Below are 7,612 nucleotides of genomic sequence, written 5' to 3'. Positions count from 1 at the left end.
CGTTATTCAACTGCAATTATCGTACCTCGAAATGACAAGTAACTCGAGGCAAGGTACTCGAGTCTCGCGGGCATTTTCGAAAATATTACGCTGAAAATTCAATGTTCTCGTCGGCGATAGTCGTCATCGATTTTTCAATGAATCGGTCTGTCCGCCGTAATCGTAGTATGCCGGGTAAACGATGAACTCGCGGTTCGGTCTCGGTTCAGTCTATATATACGCAGCTGCCCCAGACAAATTAACCGGCAGCGCGAATGCGGATTAGAACAAAGGAATTTCATCTTCGCCGGCAGTTCATAATCTCGGTGAGAATGCACGAGAGGTGTGTGTCATAAGCGTCGCAGCCATGGGACGCGCGCCGGCCGTGCCCCTTAATAAATAACCACGGTAAGTGCACAGACGACGCGCACTAATAATTATAGCTTTGTTCCATCGCGTACACGAGCAGCCATCCAACCATGCAAATTAACCGGCTGACCATTATCGATGGGACTACGACGGCCTTGCTTTCCTCTTCTATTCGACAATTTGAAAGAAAGCCGGGAATTAATTTTAGAAGCTACCATTTTTTGGGATTGCCGCTTTACTTTTATTTATCCGTATCGTTAGAGTTCATTTAGTTTCTGGATGTCTGAGATGGAGTCCAAGAAACTGTTGGCTGTTCGTTTACATAGTAATTTCTGCATGAAGCTCTGGAATCTGGATCGATACTTAATAACTTTATTCCACGATATGCGTATGATACAGATTTAGAAGTAGTTTTGAAATGTGGATTAACACTCCTCCATTCTGTTAACTGGACACGTTGCGACGAACGTAACAAACAGGTACCTACGATCGTGATATTGTTTTAAAATGAAAATTTTGAACAAAAATAAGAATCATACGAATCGATAGGTACATTTTTGAAATTGTATTAGGTTCTTGGGTTTTTTCCTAATTGTATAAACCGACTTGACAAAAATCTGGTATTCTCTCTGTTTATGACTTTCATTCACTTATACCGTGCCTTGCTACAGCTATAACAGGTAGCGAAAAAGGCAAACTTGACTAGCAGATTGCACGATGACTCGGTCATATTTCAAACCATCCAATAACTTGGAACCTTGTAAAAACGTTCGAAACGTATCGATTACGTTGTCTCTTCTTTTACCTACTACACATTTCTCGAATCGATGAGAACGCGCAACATTCTACTTCGCACGATCCATCGCCCAAGTCTAGGAAAAAAAAAAAAAAAGAAGGAAAAAGCGAACCTCCTTTCGTAATTAAGTCCTGCGACGAGAATGTACTTATAAAATGCGATTAGTGAATCTGTACAAGAATTTTAAAGCGAAAAAAATATCATTCTTTGTTATGGACACGAGTACAAGAAATTTGTGGGAAATTAGTATTATTAGTATTTGTAATTAGTATTATTTACTGGAGTATTTATCTATAGTGCCTTCTAGAATTCGTTATTTGTCTATTTTTCATACTAAAGGGAAGAAGTATATGCAGGTGTTATTGATGTCGAAATCTGATTTTTCATTTTTCACTCGTCCGATAAGCCACGATGCATCTAACGTTCTACTGTACGCGATGCTCGTGTCTTTACCGGGATGTGTTCGTCATGAAAATAGAATTTCATTCAGTCGAAATACACGCAGACCAGTGTGACCTTAGCGGTTCTCATTTAGTGTCACTTGAACATTTTTATCCCGTGATTTCTATCAGAATTTAGTATCAAAGCGGAACATTGTTTAATCATACGAGCGAAATTTGAAATGTTCACTTATCAACTTTTTTGCCTTTGAATCAGTAGGAAGTAGTTTTGTCGTTTTAAATAAAAATAAATGAATGGACGATAGATAATCTTAGGCAGGCATACTGTATCAAGAAGAGATTCGATAGAAAGTATAATATAGTTGGAAAGTGAAGGGGAAGGTGATTTTAATACGTAAATCCGGAAGATCCGGGCAGCCGCAGCCGCAGCAACAGTTCGTACAAGTCGAAGCACGAGGGGCGCAGGTACCACGGAACTCTTCGTGTTTAACGATAGGATCGGCGTTAAATCGTGGCCATCCGTTTGGCCGATGCGACGTGTCCGTCGTGTATCTCATAAATCGGCCGGCCGACGAATGTAATTTGACGTGACAAATGGCAGATGTATCGATAGCAGCAGGGTCGAAAACACGCGAGTCCGTGTTCTTCATCCGTGCGTGCCAGAGAAAAGGAAAGTTGACCTGATCAACTTCACGTTCGAATTATTAGTGGAAATGTGATCTGTTCTCTTCGTGTGGCAAATCGTACTTTTTGCCACGTTCCTTTCACTTTTTACTCGTCTGCTTGCAGTCGATGTAAATGTAAATAGGTAGAAAAGTTATTTATTTTCTTATTTATGTATTTACAATGTATTATTTATGTGTCGTTTGTGAGTTTTAAAATATCAAATATCAAATATTTAATTAGAAATTAGAAATTATCCGTGTGAAACAGTTCCAAGTAAAGAGATGAGCCCTAAATTAGATATGTAAATTCTATTCAATTATTTACAAAAGAAAAACTACGTACATAATAATCAGGCGGATCGGAATGTATGACAATGAGTTTGTAACATCAAACGAGACGAATCGTCTAAAAACCACATAGGGATTAGTTTTATTTTCACACATAATTTGCGCACATAATTTATCGTTTCGATAGACATTTTAATATAACGATACATATATGTGAACGCGTTCGTAGCTAGAAGCGGAGTAGGTCATTTGTAAAGTTTCCCTGGTAATCAATTAAGGACTGCTTCTTATCGGTCTTCTACTTTTAGCTTTCGACAAGGAACGAGCTTAGCCGACTTCGTTTTCCAATTGCGTCAGCTGTCTGTGTAACACAACAGGAATAATTTTAAGCGAAAACAAGCTGAGGTACATACATACATACATACACCGTTATTTCGTGGTCTGTGCTGATAGACCATAGCGATCATAGAGAAAATCGAATTTTATCATTTCTTGGACAATTGGAATTTTTCTTCTGCCAACTTTTCTTTCGTAATCTTAACTTCTTTGTTATATAATTTGACGTACTTGGTTGAAAACTGACAACATAAGATCGTGGAATTATTTCTTCCAAAAGCCAATATGCATATTTAGACAGGGAAAGGTAACTATTTTAGAATGATACGAGATACGAGAACATGTGGCTGTAAGAACTACAATCGAAAGAAATTAATAGTGGGAAGTTTCAATTTCTCATACAACGATTACACGTTCGGAGTAAAGATGATCCACAACCGTTTCAAGAATCGAAACCGATATCATAACTGCTTTCAATATCTAAAGCATATTGTATGCCGGGCGATTTCCTTTCGCTTTTCGCTTTTCGGTCGGGTTACGGTCGATGATTTATCGAATTTTGATTAGAATCGAAAAGTATCGTATATCTGCATAATAGGTTTTGGATCAATGAAGGAACACCGGCGCGCGTCGAAATAGAAAAAAAGACATCGACAAGGTGAATGAAAGGATCGTTGACGACTGGATGATGACCGAGCAGATATCTGTTGTTCGGCGTCCTTGAAGAGGAGCCATTCCTCCAGGTGTTGGTCACGGATGATGATCTCGGCTACTCGGTCGTCGTAACGAGCGGATCGAACTCGCGAAAAAACTCCGTATTCCTGTCAAAACAGCCATCGAACAGACCGATCCGTCGTTTTTTCGTCGTCGCTGCTTTGTCGGGAACACTCGCCATAGTTTCGCGCAATGACGATGATGCGATGATGCGAAGATACTCGTAAAATCTCGTTCAAAGAATGCTTTGATCGTCGAAGACTCGATTCAGTATACACTGTATCCGCCTAATACTAAATTGGAGTTAGGTTGCAATTTAATATTATGGTGTAATGTTCTGTCCTGTTCGATATCTAGTATCGTCGCAATTTTTCAACATTTTTCAACAAATTCTTCTATTAATTCGGAAATATTCTGTTAACGGTAACGAATCACATATATTTTTGGAAAATTTGATACACGTTCAATTGGCAGAGGGACGATTCTTGTAGTACATACATATTCATATATATGAGAAATTAATCGAACGTACTCGTGCAGCATCGACATGCGCCATAAAAGTTCTAAAGTATTATGTTATGAACTTGTAACCTGTGCGCACGCCTCTGTGTGCGTGTTACGAGAATGACGTTTGATCGGATAGATCCGGAGGTTTCGTGGACGTCGGGAACCGGAAGCACGGGTATCATGACACGATAGGCTTCGTCGCACTTATTCAATACCGGTGCAATTCAATAACGTCAGTTAATACGCTGTAGCGCTGGTGGCTCTATGGAACCATGTGTAACTCGAGTGGTTTGCTATTATGTGTTTTTCGAACGAACAGCGATGGATGCGGACCCAGTTTCGATGTTATCGATACCATCGTGATTCGAAATTGTTGCATTTGTGCGGATTCTTTGTGCGCTCTTCCGTACATAGATCGGTACACGATGAAATATTTATCTCTTACGACCACGCGTCCACTTATACCGACAATTAACAAATAATATTTGGAAAATGAAAATGAAAAATATTTGTTAATGTTATAAAAGTAGTTGCGTTCTAATAGCCGCTGTCGATAAAATATCTAACCAGTACACCTACATATACGTGTATTCTACTTTGAGAAAGTCTTCGATTCTGTTCGTTTCCATATGAAACTTTGTTCCACCGGTTTCATCGCATTTGAAGAAAATTCCATTTTTCGATTTCATTAGCTATCCTGAACTTGTAGTTTCGTTTCTAAATTTGGAACTAAAGAAGTACCTAAATTTTCCGACTCTGTTCTTCGATTCGATACTTTATTGAAAATTTCTATGGATTTCGATTTCATGGATTCTCTGGACTCTTTCGATTTTAATCGATTGAAATCTACGCTGTCACAAAGGAATCACGGCGAAACCTGTTAAAAAGAATCTCTAAATTCGAGGACGTTTGGAAAATAAGAAAATTGTTATTATCGGATGAAAATGTCACTCATCAAGGCGCGTAGCCTATACGCGCAGATGTCAGTCGGCGTGAAAAGTGAATCCTTTGCTCGCGTAGCGCCAGACAATCGGTGGAACATTTCCGTAGCCTATCCCAAAGAAGAGTGCTCGAGGGATTAGACCCGTCCGAGTAAACGCATGATTGGCAGTCGATGCCGTCGAAGGAGCGGTCTTCAGCGAGATACTCGTGGGCTGGCTCGGTGAATTCGAGAGGTTCCGGTTCATCGGATCGCCGATTGCCGGAGGGAGACTGTTGCTCGTTGCAGGAAGGAGAGGAAGGGATGGGGAGGGGAGGGGCGGTTGGGCAGCGCAAGAGGTAAAACTCGATGGCATGCTAGGGAACTGGAAGTGGAGGAGGGGCAGAACCAGCCAGGGGATCACTTCCGCTCCACGAAGCGCACTAGAACACTCCGCGGCTACGTCTCTTCCGTTGATTCGTTAATCGTCCGCATTGTTCACGCTAAGCTGACTGACGCGAGGTCAAGTGCCCGGCAGAAAAACGAGAGCGTGGCCGCGGGCTTCTTTCTTTTCGCTAAGGGATGACTGACGTTCGATGCTGAATCGGTGTTCTAACGATCGCATGTTCAAAATGTAAAGAACGCCTGGAGAATTGCTCGCGCTCGTGTATATAGCAGCTTGTCCAATCTTATTGCGGATCAGAAACGACATTGTGGACTGGTTTTAATAGTAAGTTTTAACAGCTTGACAGGTTAATGACGATGGAAGGAGGGATAAGTGGCTAACACCGTTGTACTATGTTGCGTTTATGCGTCGCTCAAGTTCGTGGTGTATAGGAACGGTGAGAACGTGGGCTATTTCAAGTTATGAAGGCTGATTGTGTAAGGGTGCGGTTAACCATTGCAAGGCAAGAACGGAAATACATACGGTGAAGAAAATTTAAAGCATCACCTAGATAATTAAGTCGTGTGTTTCGGCAACTGTTTTATACGATTTTATGCTTGCTTACGTTTGCTACGTCCCTCGTTTATCCCACTTGTAGAGACACAAGACTGTCGGCTATCTTTTCTTCGTTTCTACTTCTCTTTCTTTAATTGTAAAATAAAAATGTAATCGTAAAATATACATTCCTTCCTTGTTTGTCTTCCATTCAACGTCGTGTCAAAATATTCGATCGAATCATTTCGTAGAATTTCTGTACGCGTTGTTCTACCTTATTCTACTCCTCTGTCTTTTTGGCGAATTTCTCCTTGCCATTGTCATTGTCAGAGTCTCAACCAATCGCAAAAGCTGCTATTCGGTAGAGAAAACGAGACCGAGAGGAGGTTCAATTTGAAAAAGACAGGGGCGAGCCAAGAGCGACGAAGACTCCACAAATCTTCGGAGTCGGGCAAAAAATCTGCGAAGAAATTAAAAGCGTCAACCCCCGAAGGAACTTTCCGCCGTTCGAATACTTCCGTGCGTTCCATTCCCAACCTCTCCTCCGTCTCCGTCTCCTCTATTTTCCTCCCTTTCTCTTTATCTCTTTTCCTGCGACCCTTTGATTCAACGTGTGCTCGAACAACCGAATCCCGACAACAAAGCGAGAAGCAAGCAACGGCAAAAGACACTCACGATCAGTGCTATGCTATATCAAGTCGTTCACCCCGATTCAGATAATCTAGTGTCTGCGCACGGCTGCCGGCCAACCCGGGAGTGATCCGTGATTGTATTAATATCACAACACGTCCCGGGTACGTATTTATACGTCCTTTATCTTACTCGCTCGCTCGTCGCGGACTCCATCGTCGCGGCATGGATTTATGCGATCATCCGACCGGCAGCCAGCGAATGTCTTCTTTCTGTTTTTTCTCGTTTCTTTTTTTTCCTTTTTTTTTTTTTTTTTTTTTTTTTTAATCATAAAGACGTGTTCGCGCATCGAAAATCGGCTAAGCATTCCGATACGAAGAATTTCGAGCCAGCAGGCTTCTTCGAAAATGTAGGTCGAAAGAAATAGAATCTGTTAACAATTTGCAATATGCTGGTAATCGGGCGTCGTAGAGACAGAATGGCGAAAGATCGATCCATTGCTAGACGTTTCGTTACTTTATATAAGACGATCGATCTCGGATTGGAAGACCATGAATTCTACGCTCGAATCTCGCGCAACGAACTTTGGTCGTGCGAGGAAAAATGTGATCCTTTAAGAGGTTAAGAGGTTAAGAGGTTTTCATAATTTCCCTTCGAAAGAAAAAATCTCCATAGCTTATTCCGTATTCGAAGGCTCGTAAATATTCTGGCAGGCAGATCAGAAGTTCTTATGAATATACTGGAAGAGTTAGAGCTATAAATTTGTCGAGTACGCGATACGTTCTAGCTGAATGCCGATCGTTGAAGCAAGATAAAAGTTGTGTGCAAGAACTAAAGAGTTAAATGTGTCAGCACGGAACCGGCTTTACGATACGAACGCGACCACTAGGTTGACGTCGAGCCAAATCGTGCACATCTCTCTTTCGATTAGTACGTTTACAAGGAGTGTCCCCCTCGTGTCGATCAGTCACATGCAGAAGCTGGATCAGGAGAATTTTCAATCTAGATGAATAGGATTCTTAGATTACAGTTATATGGTATAATAGACTGATAAGTATAGAACATGAA

At 41.2% G+C, this 7,612-nt stretch overlaps 1 protein-coding gene across 1 annotated transcript in view; it reads left to right on the top strand.

The window, feature by feature from the left end:
- The first annotated feature begins 225 nt into the window (after nt 1–225).
- The window catches only part of LOC126865545 (homeotic protein spalt-major-like), a 249,713-nt gene continuing 242,326 nt past the window's right edge, over nt 226–7,612 (top strand). Inside the window, exon 1 of the mRNA XM_050618176.1 lies at nt 226–387. The gene's annotated coding sequence lies outside the window, so the exon portion shown is untranslated. The remainder of the gene's footprint in view (nt 388–7,612) is intronic.

The sequence above is a fragment of the Bombus huntii genome, chromosome 5, assembly GCF_024542735.1.
Source record: "Bombus huntii isolate Logan2020A chromosome 5, iyBomHunt1.1, whole genome shotgun sequence".
NCBI classification, from domain to species: domain Eukaryota; kingdom Metazoa; phylum Arthropoda; class Insecta; order Hymenoptera; family Apidae; genus Bombus; species Bombus huntii.
This window is presented reverse-complemented; position numbering and strand designations above follow the sequence as displayed.